At 38.0% G+C, this 15,662-nt stretch overlaps 13 non-coding genes across 13 annotated transcripts; all 13 read left to right on the top strand.

The window, feature by feature from the left end:
- The first annotated feature begins 954 nt into the window (after window positions 1-954).
- On the top strand, window positions 955-1,027 carry Trnar-acg (transfer RNA arginine (anticodon ACG)). The gene has a single exon. It is a non-coding gene; the product is annotated as a tRNA-Arg (tRNA).
- Window positions 1,028-1,380: 353 nt separating this feature from the next.
- Trnar-ucg (transfer RNA arginine (anticodon UCG)) lies at window positions 1,381-1,453 on the top strand. The gene has a single exon. It is a non-coding gene; the product is annotated as a tRNA-Arg (tRNA).
- Window positions 1,454-3,106: 1,653 nt separating this feature from the next.
- Trnar-acg (transfer RNA arginine (anticodon ACG)) lies at window positions 3,107-3,179 on the top strand. The gene has a single exon. It is a non-coding gene; the product is annotated as a tRNA-Arg (tRNA).
- A 2,080-nt stretch (window positions 3,180-5,259) lies between these two features.
- Trnar-acg (transfer RNA arginine (anticodon ACG)) lies at window positions 5,260-5,332 on the top strand. Its single transcript has one exon. It is a non-coding gene; the product is annotated as a tRNA-Arg (tRNA).
- A 353-nt stretch (window positions 5,333-5,685) lies between these two features.
- On the top strand, window positions 5,686-5,758 carry Trnar-ucg (transfer RNA arginine (anticodon UCG)). Its single transcript has one exon. It is a non-coding gene; the product is annotated as a tRNA-Arg (tRNA).
- Window positions 5,759-7,410: 1,652 nt separating this feature from the next.
- Trnar-acg (transfer RNA arginine (anticodon ACG)) lies at window positions 7,411-7,483 on the top strand. The gene has a single exon. It is a non-coding gene; the product is annotated as a tRNA-Arg (tRNA).
- Window positions 7,484-7,836: 353 nt separating this feature from the next.
- Window positions 7,837-7,909, top strand: Trnar-ucg (transfer RNA arginine (anticodon UCG)). The gene has a single exon. It is a non-coding gene; the product is annotated as a tRNA-Arg (tRNA).
- Window positions 7,910-9,561: 1,652 nt separating this feature from the next.
- Window positions 9,562-9,634, top strand: Trnac-aca (transfer RNA cysteine (anticodon ACA)). Its single transcript has one exon. It is a non-coding gene; the product is annotated as a tRNA-Cys (tRNA).
- Window positions 9,635-9,987: 353 nt separating this feature from the next.
- On the top strand, window positions 9,988-10,060 carry Trnar-ucg (transfer RNA arginine (anticodon UCG)). Its single transcript has one exon. It is a non-coding gene; the product is annotated as a tRNA-Arg (tRNA).
- A 1,652-nt stretch (window positions 10,061-11,712) lies between these two features.
- On the top strand, window positions 11,713-11,785 carry Trnac-aca (transfer RNA cysteine (anticodon ACA)). The gene has a single exon. It is a non-coding gene; the product is annotated as a tRNA-Cys (tRNA).
- A 353-nt stretch (window positions 11,786-12,138) lies between these two features.
- Trnar-ucg (transfer RNA arginine (anticodon UCG)) lies at window positions 12,139-12,211 on the top strand. Its single transcript has one exon. It is a non-coding gene; the product is annotated as a tRNA-Arg (tRNA).
- Window positions 12,212-13,863: 1,652 nt separating this feature from the next.
- Window positions 13,864-13,936, top strand: Trnar-acg (transfer RNA arginine (anticodon ACG)). The gene has a single exon. It is a non-coding gene; the product is annotated as a tRNA-Arg (tRNA).
- Window positions 13,937-14,288: 352 nt separating this feature from the next.
- On the top strand, window positions 14,289-14,361 carry Trnar-ucg (transfer RNA arginine (anticodon UCG)). Its single transcript has one exon. It is a non-coding gene; the product is annotated as a tRNA-Arg (tRNA).
- The last annotated feature ends 1,301 nt before the right edge of the window (window positions 14,362-15,662 follow it).

Here is a 15,662-nt window from a genome sequence, read left to right as displayed (position 1 = left end):
AAACTTTTCTGAGTTTGTTAGACTCTTACGTAAGGCTTTTAAAATATGTTTTAGCCAATCAGGGGCAATATGGTCGATTTTTTGTTTTGGCCTTGGAATTATCCTAGAAAATGAATTGTTTCAAATTTTAAGATCGCCTTCAAGACGTACGTAAAATTTGGCATGAGTAAGAAGAAAATTTGTATTTCAGGAGGGGCTAAACACCAAAAATGCCATAAAATCTTTGTTTGTATTTTTATACAGTGATTTTACTGAAAGACTGTTTGCTCAAAAAATCTTTTATGGGGCTCTCTGAAATTTTGCATGGCAATTTAGTATGCTTTGAACTACAATATCATTCCATAAAAAGCCATCAAAAAACATGATTCAAACGTTTTTTACAAAGACGCAAAATAAACACTAAAATTATGGTCTAAAAATCGATCTTGGCTACTTTCATACTACTTTTTAGCCTAATTCTGCACGCGACCTGGGACATTGAAGCACGACAACTGCAAGGGTAGTTCCCAGGATTGAAAACATGCTGTTTTTCGATTGGCCTAAAGTGCTATTTTAAAGCCCTACGTAGGAGTACAACAAATTCATAAAGATCTTAGTTTTTGGTGTTTGACGCCCCCTTAAGGTCAAAATATGCAATCTATATATTAATCCTATATACAGCGGGAGATAGAGGTATGTGAAATCTGTCGTATACCAGTATGGTGTAGTCGCAGGCATACCTATACTTTGTATGCAAAAAGTAATCGCGACTGTATTCTTGGTAATTTTACTACACATTAGGTCATAAAATCAGACTCTTGCCCCTTTTTCAAATATACACCGTACATCTCCTAAAACAAGCACCTTGACGTAACCAAAGTTTTGGTATGTACAAATGCATTTAAAGTTTTAAAATTTTAACTGAGGTAAATTCATTTAAATCGCATTACGAAATCTATATTTGTAAAAGCTTGTGGGTGCGTGGCGCAATGGATAACGCGTCTGACTACGGATCAGAAGTTTCCAGGTTCGAATCCTGGCGTGCTCGTTCAAACTTTCTACGAATCCGTAGACAATTAAAACTATTGAGAAACCTTTGCTTAGTTTTAAAATCCAAATATCTTCCAGTTTCATTTACCGAGAAAGGATTTGAGACATTGAAGTTTATATTTGACGGACACGGGCAATCTCTTCCATGTGGTGAAATTGTTAGTTTAAGCAGAACTCAAGAGCACTTTTGCAAATAGCTGGTGCAGGATGATCTTTCACGCATTTAACGAAATTTTCAGGTCAGTCCTTTACTTGTAAGGATTTGCCATGTGAACGAGATGCTGCACAAACGGATTCAGATTACACCAATCTCGTATTGATGTAAGTTACGTTGAATACTTTACTTTAACAGGGCACGTAGCGTAATGGAAAACGCGTCTGACTTCGGATCAGAAGATTGCAGGTTCGAGTCCTGCCGTGCTCGATTTCGAATGTATCCATTCGCAGTATAAACGCAAAACATTGGTTTATTCACACAATGTATATTTGTAAACATTGAGGCAGTTTTCAAAGAACCAAATTGGGATTTATTTGTTTCGTATATGGAAATCAAATCTCGACGTTCCAAAAATAATTTGATGTTTATACGCTCCATTTAGTGGCTGTAGGCACGCCGGGCGTTGTGGCGCGCGCCTGTAATCCAGTTACTTGGAAGCTGGAGTTGTTGAACAACTTGAAACTGGGAAATGTGCGGTACTTGGACCTATGTCGAGCAGGTGTCCGCGCTAAGCTCAGCGACAATATGGTCGTCTTATGGAAACTTAAGGTGTCCAGGTTGTCTAAGGAGGAACGAACCGGGTCAGGTCCGAAAGGGAGCAGCCAAAAGTTCCCGCGTTGACCAGTAGCGGGACAGCACCCGTGAATAGGCCGAGTGTCGTAGCCCGGTTAATATAGTTGGACTCAACTCTTTTTTGCTAAAAGCTTCTTGTTTCGTGTATGGTACATTGCAGACTTAATTAATTTGTACACACATTGGCCCGTAAAACTTGTTTTAATGTGTAAAAAAGAAACTTCAAATATTTACATAAAAACAGTGGTTCTGTAAATGAACGAAAAGGTTCTCATCGCGTAAAGATAATATTACGAGTGCTATGTATGAAAGAAACGTATCTGTGAAAAACTTAAACTTTTCTGAATTTGTTAGACTCTTACGTAAGGCTTTTAAAATATGTTTCAGCCAATCAGGGGCAATATGGTCGATTTTGTGTTTTGGCCTTGGAATTATCCTAGAAAATGAATTGTTTCAAATTTTAAGAACGCCTTCAAGACGTACGTAAAATTTGGCATGAGTAAGAAGAAAATTTGTATTTCAGGAGCGGCTAAACACCAAAAATGCCATAAAATCTTTGTTTGTATTTTTATACAGTGATTTTACTGAAAGACTGTTTGCTCAAAAAATCTTTTATGGGGCTCTCTGAAATTTTGCATGGCAATTTAGTATGCTTTGAACTACAATATCATTCCATAAAAAGCCATCAAAAATCATGATTCAAACGTTTTTTACAAAGACGCAAAATAAACACTAAAATTTTGGTCTAAAAATCGATCTTGGCTACTTTCATACTACTTTTTAGCCTAATTCTGCACGCGACCTGGGACATTGAAGCACGCCAACTGCAAGGGTAGTTCCCAGGATTGAAAACATGCTGTTTTTCGATTGGCTTAAAGTGCTATTTTAAAGCCCTACGTAGGAGTACAACAAATTCATAAAGATCTTAGTTTTTGGTGTTTGACGCCCCCTTAAGGTCAAAATATGCAATCTATATATTAATCCTATATACAGCGGGAGATAGAGGTATGTGAAATCTGTCGTATACCAGTATGGTGTAGTCGCAGGCATACCTATTCTTTGTATGCAAAAAGTAATCGCGACTGTATTCTTGGTAATTTTACTACACATTAGGTCATAAAATCAGACTCTTGCCCCTTTTTCAAATATACACCGTACATCTCCTAAAACAAGCACCTTGACGTAACCAAAGTTTTGGTATGTACAAATGCATTTAAAGTTTTAAAATTTTAACTGAGGTAAATTCATTTAAATCGCATTACGAAATCTATATTTGTAAAAGCTTGTGGGTGCGTGGCGCAATGGATAACGCGTCTGACTACGGATCAGAAGTTTCCAGGTTCGAATCCTGGCGTGCTCGTTCAAACTTTCTACGAATCCGTAGACAATCAAAACTATTGAGAAACCTTTGCTTAGTTTTAAAATCCAAATATCTTCCAGTTTCATTTACCGAGAAAGGATTTGAGACATATGAAGTTTATACTTGACGGACACGGGCAATCTCTTCCATGTGGTGAAATTGTTAGTTTAAGCAGAACTCAAGAGCACTTTTGCAAATAGCTGGTGCAGGATGATCTTTCACGCATTTAACGAAATTTTCAGGTCAGTCCTTTACTTGTAACGATTTGCCATGTGAACGAGATGCTGCACAAACGGATTCAGATTACACCAATCTCGTATTGATGTAAGTTACGTTGAATACTTTTCTTTAACAGGGCACGTAGCTTAATGTATAACGCGTCTGACTTCGGATCAGAAGATTGCAGGTTCGAGTCCTGCCGTGCACGATTTCGAATGTATCCATTCGCAGTATAAACGCAAAACATTGGTTTATTCACACAATGTATATTTGTAAACATTGAGGCAGTTTTCAAAGAACCAAATTGGGATTTATTTGTTTCGTATATGGAAATCAAATCTCGACGTTCCAAAAATAATTTGATGTTTATACGCTCCATTTAGTGGCTGTAGGCTCGCCGGGCGTTGTGGCGCGCGCCTGTAATCCAGTTACTTGGAAGCTGGAGTTGTTGAACAACTTGAAACTGGGAAATGTGCGGTACTTGGACCTATGTCGAGCAGGTGTCCGCGCTAAGCTCAGCGTCAATATGGTCGTCTTATGGAAACTTAAGGTGTCCAGGTTGTCTAAGGAGGAACGAACCGGGTCAGGTCCGAAAGGGAGCAGCCAAAAGTTCCCGCGTTGACCAGTAGCGGGACAGCACCCGTGAATAGGCCGAGTGTCGTAGCCCGGTTAATATAGTTGGACTCAACTCTTTTTTGCTAAAAGCTTCCTGTTTCGTGCATGGTACATTGCAGACTTAATTAATTTGTACACACATTGGCCCGTAAAACTTGTTTTAATGTGTAAAAAAGAAACTTCAAATATTTACATAAAAACAGTGGTTCTGTAAATGAACGAAAAGGTTCTCATCGCGTAAAGATAATATTACGAGTGCTATGTATGAAAGAAACGTATCTGTGAAAAACTTAAACTTTTCTGAGTTTGTTAGACTCTTACGTAAGGCTTTTAAAATATGTTTTAGCCAATCAGGGGCAATATGGTCGATTTTTTGTTTTGGCCTTGGAATTATCCTAGAAAATGAATTGTTTCAAATTTTAAGATCGCCTTCAAGACGTACGTAAAATTTGGCATGAGTAAGAAGAAAATTTGTATTTCAGGAGGGGCTAAACACCAAAAATGCCATAAAATCTTTGTTTGTATTTTTATACAGTGATTTTACTGAAAGACTGTTTGCTCAAAAAATCTTTTATGGGGCTCTCTGAAATTTTGCATGGCAATTTAGTATGCTTTGAACTACAATATCATTCCATAAAAAGCCATCAAAAAACATGATTCAAACGTTTTTTACAAAGACGCAAAATAAACACTAAAATTATGGTCTAAAAATCGATCTTGGCTACTTTCATACTACTTTTTAGCCTAATTCTGCACGCGACCTGGGACATTGAAGCACGACAACTGCAAGGGTAGTTCCCAGGATTGAAAACATGCTGTTTTTCGATTGGCCTAAAGTGCTATTTTAAAGCCCTACGTAGGAGTACAACAAATTCATAAAGATCTTAGTTTTTGGTGTTTGACGCCCCCTTAAGGTCAAAATATGCAATCTATATATTAATCCTATATACAGCGGGAGATAGAGGTATGTGAAATCTGTCGTATACCAGTATGGTGTAGTCGCAGGCATACCTATACTTTGTATGCAAAAAGTAATCGCGACTGTATTCTTGGTAATTTTACTACACATTAGGTCATAAAATCAGACTCTTGCCCCTTTTTCAAATATACACCGTACATCTCCTAAAACAAGCACCTTGACGTAACCAAAGTTTTGGTATGTACAAATGCATTTAAAGTTTTAAAATTTTAACTGAGGTAAATTCATTTAAATCGCATTACGAAATCTATATTTGTAAAAGCTTGTGGGTGCGTGGCGCAATGGATAACGCGTCTGACTACGGATCAGAAGTTTCCAGGTTCGAATCCTGGCGTGCTCGTTCAAACTTTCTACGAATCCGTAGACAATCAAAACTATTGAGAAACCTTTGCTTAGTTTTAAAATCCAAATATCTTCCAGTTTCATTTACCGAGAAAGGATTTGAGACATTGAAGTTTATATTTGACGGACACGGGCAATCTCTTCCATGTGGTGAAATTGTTAGTTTAAGCAGAACTCAAGAGCACTTTTGCAAATAGCTGGTGCAGGATGATCTTTCACGCATTTAACGAAATTTTCAGGTCAGTCCTTTACTTGTAAGGATTTGCCATGTGAACGAGATGCTGCACAAACTGATTCAGATTACACCAATCTCGTATTGATGTAAGTTACATTGAATACTTTACTTTAACAGGGCACGTAGCGTAATGGATAACGCGTCTGACTTCGGATCAGAAGATTGCAGGTTCGAGTCCTGCCGTGCTCGATTTCGAATGTATCCATTCGCAGTATAAACGCAAAACATTGGTTTATTCACACAATGTATATTTGTAAACATTGAGGCAGTTTTCAAAGAACCAAATTGGGATTTATTTGTTTCGTATATGGAAATCAAATCTCGACGTTCCAAAAATAATTTGATGTTTATACGCTCCATTTAGTGGCTGTAGGCTCGCCGGGCGTTGTGGCGCGCGCCTGTAATCCAGTTACTTGGAAGCTGGAGTTGTTGAACAACTTGAAACTGGGAAATGTGCGGTACTTGGACCTATGTCGAGCAGGTGTCCGCGCTAAGCTCAGCGTCAATATGGTCGTCTTATGGAAACTTAAGGTGTCCAGGTTGTCTAAGGAGGAACGAACCGGGTCAGGTCCGAAAGGGAGCAGCCAAAAGTTCCCGCGTTGACCAGTAGCGGGACAGCACCCGTGAATAGGCCGAGTGTCGTAGCCCGGTTAATATAGTTGGACTCAACTCTTTTTTGCTAAAAGCTTCCTGTTTCGTGCATGGTACATTGCAGACTTAATTAATTTGTACACACATTGGGCCGTAAAACTTGTTTTAATGTGTAAAAAGAAACTTCAAATATTTACATAAAAACAGTGGTTCTGTAAATGAACGAAAAGGTTCTCATCGCGTAAAGATAATATTACGAGTGCTATGTATGAAAGAAACGTATCTGTGAAAAACTTAAACTTTTCTGAGTTTGTTAGACTCTTACGTAAGGCTTTTAAAATATGTTTTAGCCAATCAGGGGCAATATGGTCGATTTTGTGTTTTGGCCTTGGAATTATCCTAGAAAATGAATTGTTTCAAATTTTAAGATCGCCTTCAAGACGTACGTAAAATTTGGCATGAGTAAGAAGAAAATTTGTATTTCAGGAGGGGCTAAACACCAAAAATGCCATAAAATCTTTGTTTGTATTTTTATACAGTGATTTTACTGAAAGAATGTTTGCTCAAAAAATCTTTTATGGGGCTCTCTGAAATTTTGCATGGCAATTTAGTATGCTTTGAACTACAATATCATTCCATAAAAAGCCATCAAAAAACATGATTCAAACGTTTTTTACAAAGACGCAAAATAAACACTAAAATTTTGGTCTAAAAATCGATCTTGGCTACTTTCATACTACTTTTTAGCCTAATTCTGCACGCGACCTGGGACATTGAAGCACGCCAACTGCAAGGGTAGTTCTCAGGATTGAAAACATGCTGTTTTTCGATTGGCCTAAAGTGCTATTTTAAAGCCCTACGTAGGAGTACAACAAATTCATAAAGATCTTAGTTTTTGGTGTTTGACGCCACCTTAAGGTCAAAATATGCAATCTATATATTAATCCTATATACAGCGGGAGATAGAGGTATGTGAAATCTGTCGTATACCAGTATGGTGTAGTCGCAGGCATACCTATACTTTGTATGCAAAAAGTAATCGCGACTGTATTCTTGGTAATTTTACTACACATTAGGTCATAAAATCAGACTCTTGCCCCTTCTTCAAATATACACCGTACATCTCCTGAAACAAGCACCTTGACGTAACCAAAGTTTTGGTATGTACAAATGCATTTAAAGTTTTAAAATTTTAACTGAGGTAAATTCATTTAAATCGCATTACGAAATCTATATTTGTAAAAGCTTGTGGGTGCGTGGCGCAATGGATAACGCGTCTGACTACGGATCAGAAGTTTCCAGGTTCGAATCCTGGCGTGCTCGTTCAAACTTTCTACGAATCCGTAGACAATCAAAACTATTGAGAAACCTTTGCTTAGTTTTAAAATCCAAATATCTTCCAGTTTCATTTACCGAGAAAGGATTTGAGACATTGAAGTTTATATTTGACGGACACGGGCAATCTCTTCCATGTGGTGAAATTGTTAGTTTAAGCAGAACTCAAGAGCACTTTTGCAAATAGCTGGTGCAGGATGATCTTTCACGCATTTAACGAAATTTTCATGTCAGTCCTTTACTTGTAAGGATTTGCCATGTGAACGAGATGCTGCACAAACGGATTCAGATTACACCAATCTCGTATTGATGTAAGTTACGTTGAATACTTTACTTTAACAGGGCACGTAGCGTAATGGATAACGCGTCTGACTTCGGATCAGAAGATTGCAGGTTCGAGTCCTGCCGTGCTCGATTTCGAATGTATCCATTCGCAGTATAAACGCAAAACATTGGTTTATTCACACAATGTATATTTGTAAACATTGAGGCAGTTTTCAAAGAACCAAATTGGGATTTATTTGTTTCGTATATGGAAATCAAATCTCGACGTTCCAAAAATAATTTGATGTTTATACGCTCCATTTAGTGGCTGTAGGCTCGCCGGGCGTTGTGGCGCGCGCCTGTAATCCAGTTACTTGGAAGCTGGAGTTGTTGAACCACTTGAAACTGGGAAATGTGCGGTACTTGGACCTATGTCGAGCAGGTGTCCGCGCTAAGCTCAGCGTCAATATGGTCGTCTTATGGAAACTTAAGGTGTCCAGGTTGTCTAAGGAGGAACGAACCGGGTCAGGTCCGAAAGAGAGCAGCCAAATGTTCCCGCGTTGACCAGTAGCGGAACAGCACCCGTGAATAGGCCGAGTGTCGTAGCCCGGTTAATATAGTTGGACTCAACTCTTTTTTGCTAAAAGCTTCCTGTTTCGTGCATGGTACATTGCAGACTTAATTAATTTGTACACACATTGGGCCGTAAAACTTGTTTTAATGTGTAAAAAGAAACTTTAAATATTTACATAAAAACAGTGGTTCTGTAAATGAACGAAAAGGTTCTCATCGCGTAAAGATAATATTACGAGTGCTATGTATGAAAGAAACGTATCTGTGAAAAACTTAAACTTTTCTGAGTTTGTTAGACTCTTACGTAAGGCTTTTAAAATATGTTTTAGCCAATCAGGGGCAATATGGTCGATTTTGTGTTTTGGCCTTGGAATTATCCTAGAAAATGAATTGTTTCAAATTTTAAGATCGCCTTCAAGACGTACGTAAAATTTGGCATGAGTAAGAAGAAAATTTGTATTTCAGGAGGGGCTAAACACCAAAAATGCCATAAAATCTTTGTTTGTATTTTTATACAGTGATTTTACTGAAAGACTGTTTGCTCAAAAAATCTTTTATGGGGCTCTCTCAAATTTTGCATGGCAATTTAGTATGCTTTGAACTACAATATCATTCCATAAAAAGCCATCAAAAAACATGATTCAAACGTTTTTTACAAAGACGCAAAATAAACACTAAAATTTTGGTCTAAAAATCGATCTTGGCTACTTTAATACTACTTTTTAGCCTAATTCTGCACGCGACCTGGGACATTGAAGCACGACAACTGCAAGGGTAGTTCCCAGGATTGAAAACATGGTGTTTTTCGATTGGCCTAAAGTGCTATTTTAAAGCCCTACGTAGGAGTACAACAAATTCATAAAGATCTTAGTTTTTGGTGTTTGACGCCCCCTTAAGGTCAAAATATGCAATCTATATATTAATCCTATATACAGCGGGAGATAGAGGTATGTGAAATCTGTCGTATACCAGTATGGTGTAGTCGCAGGCATACCTATACTTTGTATGCAAAAAGTAATCGCGACTGTATTCTTGGTAATTTTACTACACATTAGGTCATAAAATCAGACTCTTGCCCCTTCTTCAAATATACACCGTACATCTCCTGAAACAAGCACCTTGACGTAACCAAAGTTTTGGTATGTACAAATGCATTTAAAGTTTTAAAATTTTAACTGAGGTAAATTCATTTAAATCGCATTACGAAATCTATATTTGTAAAAGCTTGTGGGTGCGTGGCGCAATGGATAACGCGTCTGACTACAAATCAGAAGTTTCCAGGTTCGAATCCTGGCGTGCTCGTTCAAACTTTCTACGAATCCGTAGACAATCAAAACTATTGAGAAACCTTTGCTTAGTTTTAAAATCCAAATATCTTCCAGTTTCATTTACCGAGAAAGGATTTGAGACATTGAAGTTTATATTTGACGGACACGGGCAATCTCTTCCATGTGGTGAAATTGTTAGTTTAAGCAGAACTCAAGAGCACTTTTGCAAATAGCTGGTGCAGGATGATCTTTCACGCATTTAACGAAATTTTCATGTCAGTCCTTTACTTGTAAGGATTTGCCATGTGAACGAGATGCTGCACAAACGGATTCAGATTACACCAATCTCGTATTGATGTAAGTTACGTTGAATACTTTACTTTAACAGGGCACGTAGCGTAATGGATAACGCGTCTGACTTCGGATCAGAAGATTGCAGGTTCGAGTCCTGCCGTGCTCGATTTCGAATGTATCCATTCGCAGTATAAACGCAAAACATTGGTTTATTCACACAATGTATATTTGTAAACATTGAGGCAGTTTTCAAAGAACCAAATTGGGATTTATTTGTTTCGTATATGGAAATCAAATCTCGACGTTCCAAAAATAATTTGATGTTTATACGCTCCATTTAGTGGCTGTAGGCTCGCCGGGCGTTGTGGCGCGCGCCTGTAATCCAGTTACTTGGAAGCTGGAGTTGTTGAACCACTTGAAACTGGGAAATGTGCGGTAGTTGGACCTATGTCGAGCAGGTGTCCGCGCTAAGCTCAGCGTCAATATGGTCGTCTTATGGAAACTTAAGGTGTCCAGGTTGTCTAAGGAGGAACGAACCGGGTCAGGTCCGAAAGAGAGCAGCCAAATGTTCCCGCGTTGACCAGTAGCGGAACAGCACCCGTGAATAGGCCGAGTGTCGTAGCCCGGTTAATATAGTTGGACTCAACTCTTTTTTGCTAAAAGCTTCCTGTTTCGTGCATGGTACATTGCAGACTTAATTAATTTGTACACACATTGGGCCGTAAAACTTGTTTTAATGTGTAAAAAGAAACTTTAAATATTTACATAAAAACAGTGGTTCTGTAAATGAACGAAAAGGTTCTCATCGCGTAAAGATAATATTACGAGTGCTATGTATGAAAGAAACGTATCTGTGAAAAACTTAAACTTTTCTGAGTTTGTTAGACTCTTACGTAAGGCTTTTAAAATATGTTTTAGCCAATCAGGGGCAATATGGTCGATTTTGTGTTTTGGCCTTGGAATTATCCTAGAAAATGAATTGTTTCAAATTTTAAGATCGCCTTCAAGACGTACGTAAAATTTGGCATGAGTAAGAAGAAAATTTGTATTTCAGGAGGGGCTAAACACCAAAAATGCCATAAAATCTTTGTTTGTATTTTTATACAGTGATTTTACTGAAAGACTGTTTGCTCAAAAAATCTTTTATGGGGCTCTCTCAAATTTTGCATGGCAATTTAGTATGCTTTGAACTACAATATCATTCCATAAAAAGCCATCAAAAAACATGATTCAAACGTTTTTTACAAAGACGCAAAATAAACACTAAAATTTTGGTCTAAAAATCGATCTTGGCTACTTTAATACTACTTTTTAGCCTAATTCTGCACGCGACCTGGGACATTGAAGCACGACAACTGCAAGGGTAGTTCCCAGGATTGAAAACATGGTGTTTTTCGATTGGCCTAAAGTGCTATTTTAAAGCCCTACGTAGGAGTACAACAAATTCATAAAGATCTTAGTTTTTGGTGTTTGACGCCCCCTTAAGGTCAAAATATGCAATCTATATATTAATCCTATATACAGCGGGAGATAGAGGTATGTGAAATCTGTCGTATACCAGTATGGTGTAGTCGCAGGCATACCTATACTTTGTATGCAAAAAGTAATCGCGACTGTATTCTTGGTAATTTTACTACACATTAGGTCATAAAATCAGACTCTTGCCCCTTCTTCAAATATACACCGTACATCTCCTGAAACAAGCACCTTGACGTAACCAAAGTTTTGGTATGTACAAATGCATTTAAAGTTTTAAAATTTTAACTGAGGTAAATTCATTTAAATCGCATTACGAAATCTATATTTGTAAAAGCTTGTGGGTGCGTGGCGCAATGGATAACGCGTCTGACTACAAATCAGAAGTTTCCAGGTTCGAATCCTGGCGTGCTCGTTCAAACTTTCTACGAATCCGTAGACAATCAAAACTATTGAGAAACCTTTGCTTAGTTTTAAAATCCAAATATCTTCCAGTTTCATTTACCGAGAAAGGATTTGAGACATTGAAGTTTATATTTGACGGACACGGGCAATCTCTTCCATGTGGTGAAATTGTTAGTTTAAGCAGAACTCAAGAGCACTTTTGCAAATAGCTGGTGCAGGATGATCTTTCACGCATTTAACGAAATTTTCATGTCAGTCCTTTACTTGTAAGGATTTGCCATGTGAACGAGATGCTGCACAAACGGATTCAGATTACACCAATCTCGTATTGATGTAAGTTACGTTGAATACTTTACTTTAACAGGGCACGTAGCGTAATGGATAACGCGTCTGACTTCGGATCAGAAGATTGCAGGTTCGAGTCCTGCCGTGCTCGATTTCGAATGTATCCATTCGCAGTATAAACGCAAAACATTGGTTTATTCACACAATGTATATTTGTAAACATTGAGGCAGTTTTCAAAGAACCAAATTGGGATTTATTTGTTTCGTATATGGAAATCAAATCTCGACGTTCCAAAAATAATTTGATGTTTATACGCTCCATTTAGTGGCTGTAGGCTCGCCGGGCGTTGTGGCGCGCGCCTGTAATCCAGTTACTTGGAAGCTGGAGTTGTTGAACCACTTGAAACTGGGAAATGTGCGGTACTTGGACCTATGTCGAGCAGGTGTCCGCGCTAAGCTCAGCGTCAATATGGTCGTCTTATGGAAACTTAAGGTGTCCAGGTTGTCTAAGGAGGAACGAACCGGGTCAGGTCCGAAAAAGAGCAGCCAAATGTTCCCGCGTTGACCAGTAGCGGAACAGCACCCGTGAATAGGCCGAGTGTCGTAGCCCGGTTAATATAGTTGGACTCAACTCTTTTTTGCTAAAAGCTTCCTGTTTCGTGCATGGTACATTGCAGACTTAATTAATTTGTACACACATTGGGCCGTAAAACTTGTTTTAATGTGTAAAAAGAAACTTCAAATATTTACATAAAAACAGTGGTTCTGTAAATGAACGAAAAGGTTCTCATCGCGTAAAGATAATATTACGAGTGCTATGTATGAAAGAAACGTATCTGTGAAAAACTTAAACTTTTCTGAGTTTGTTAGACTCTTACGTAAGGCTTTTAAAATATGTTTTAGCCAATCAGGGGCAATATGGTCGATTTTGTGTTTTGGCCTTGGAATTATCCTAGAAAATGAATTGTTTCAAATTTTAAGATCGCCTTCAAGACGTACGTAAAATTTGGCATGAGTAAGAAGAAAATTTGTATTTCAGGAGGGGCTAAACACCAAAAATGCCATAAAATCTTTGTTTGTATTTTTATACAGTGATTTTACTGAAAGACTGTTTGCTCAAAAAATCTTTTATGGGGCTCTCTCAAATTTTGCATGGCAATTTAGTATGCTTTGAACTACAATATCATTCCATAAAAAGCCATCAAAAAACATGATTCAAACGTTTTTTACAAAGACGCAAAATAAACACTAAAATTTTGGTCTAAAAATCGATCTTGGCTACTTTCATACTACTTTTTAGCCTAATTCTGCACGCGACCTGGGACATTGAAGCACGACAACTGCAAGGGTAGTTCCCAGGATTGAAAACATGCTGTTTTTCGATTGGCCTAAAGTGCTATTTTAAAGCCCTACGTAGGAGTACAACAAATTCATAAAGATCTTAGTTTTTGGTGTTTGACGCCCCCTTAAGGTCAAAATATGCAATCTATATATTAATCCTATATACAGCGGGAGATAGAGGTATGTGAAATCTGTCGTATACCAGTATGGTGTAGTCGCAGGCATACCTATACTTTGTATGCAAAAAGTAATCGCGACTGTATTCTTGGTAATTTTACTACACATTAGGTCATAAAATCAGACTCTTGCCCCTTCTTCAAATATACACCGTACATCTCCTAAAACAAGCACCTTGACGTAACCAAAGTTTTGGTATGTACAAATGCATTTAAAGTTTTAAAATTTTAACTGAGGTAAATTCATTTAAATCGCATTACGAAATCTATATTTGTAAAAGCTTGTGGGTGCGTGGCGCAATGGATAACGCGTCTGACTACGGATCAGAAGTTTCCAGGTTCGAATCCTGGCGTGCTCGTTCAACTTTCTACGAATCCGTAAACAATCAAAACTATTGAGAAACCTTTGCTTAGTTTTAAAATCCAAATATCTTCCAGTTTCATTTACCGAGAAAGGAATTGAGAAATTGACGTTTATACTTGACGGACACGGGCAATCTCTTCCATGTGGTGAAATTGTTAGTTTAAGCAGAACTCAAGAGCACTTTTGCAAATAGCTGGTGCAGGATGATCTTTCACGCATTTAACGAAATTTTCAGGTCAGTCCTTTACTTGTAAGGATTTGCCATGTGAACGAGATGCTGCACAAACGGATTCAGATTACACCAATCTCGTATTGATGTAAGTTACGTTGAATACTTTACTTTAACAGGGCACGTAGCGTAATGGATAACGCGTCTGACTTCGGATCAGAAGAATGCAGGTTCGAGTCCTGCCGTGCTCGATTTCGAATGTATCCATTCGCAGTATAAACGCAAAACATTGGTTTATTCACACAATGTATATTTGTAAACATTGAAGCAGTTTTCAAAGAACCAAATTGGGATTTATTAGTTTCGTATATGGAAATCAAATCTCGACGTTCCAAAAATAATTTGATGTTTATACGCTCCATTTAGTGGCTGTAGGCTCGCCGGGCGTTGTGGCGCGCGCCTGTAATCCAGTTACTTGGAAGCTGGAGTTGTTGAACAACTTGAAACTGGGAAATGTGCGGTACTTGGACCTATGTCGAGCAGGTGTCCGCGCTAAGCTCAGCGTCAATATGGTTGTCTTATGGAAACTTAAGGTGTCCAGGTTGTCTAAGGAGGAACGAACCGGGTCAGGTCCGAAAGGGAGCAGCCAAAAGTTCCCGCGTTGACCAGTAGCGGGACAGCACCCGTGAATAGGCCGAGTGTCGTAGCCCGGTTAATATAGTTGGACTCAACTCTTTTTTGCTAAAAGCTTCCTGTTTCGTGCATGGTACATTGCAGACTTAATTAATTCGTACACACATTGGGCCGTAAAACTTGTTTTAATGTGTAAAAAAGAAACTTCAAATATTTACATAAAAACAGTGGTTCTGTAAATGAACGAAAAGGTTCTCATCGCTTAAAGATAATATTACGAGTGCTATGTATGAAAGAAACGTATCTGTGAAAAACTTAAACTTTTCTGAGTTTGTTAGACTCTTACGTAAGGCTTTTAAAATATGTTTTAGCCAATCAGGGGCAATATGGTCGATTTTGTGTTTTGGCCTTGGAATTATCCTAGAAAATGAATTGTTTCAAATTTTAAGATCGCCTTCAAGACGTACGTAAAATTTGGCATGAGTAAGAAGAAAATTTGTATTTCAGGAGGGGCTAAACACCAAAAATGCCATAAAATCTTTGTTTGTATTTTTATACAGTGATTTTACTGAAAGACTGTTTGCTCAAAAAATCTTTTATGGGGCTCTCTCAAATTTTGCATGGCAATTTAGTATGCTTTGAACTACAATATCATTCCATAAAAAGCCATCAAAAAACATGATTCAAACGTTTTTTACAAAGACGCAAAATAAACACTAAAATTTTGGTCTAAAAATCGATCTTGGCTACTTTCATACTACTTTTTAGCCTAATTCTGCACGCGACCTGGGACATTGAAGCACGACAACTGCAAGGGTAGTTCCCAGGATTGAAAACATGCTGTTTTTCGATTGGCCTAAAGTGCTATTTTAAAGCCCTACGTAGGAGTACAACAAATTCATAAAGATCTTAGTTTTTG

This window comes from Clavelina lepadiformis, chromosome 7 (assembly GCF_947623445.1).
Source record: "Clavelina lepadiformis chromosome 7, kaClaLepa1.1, whole genome shotgun sequence".
In the NCBI taxonomy this organism is placed as follows: domain Eukaryota; kingdom Metazoa; phylum Chordata; class Ascidiacea; order Aplousobranchia; family Clavelinidae; genus Clavelina; species Clavelina lepadiformis.
This window is presented reverse-complemented; position numbering and strand designations above follow the sequence as displayed.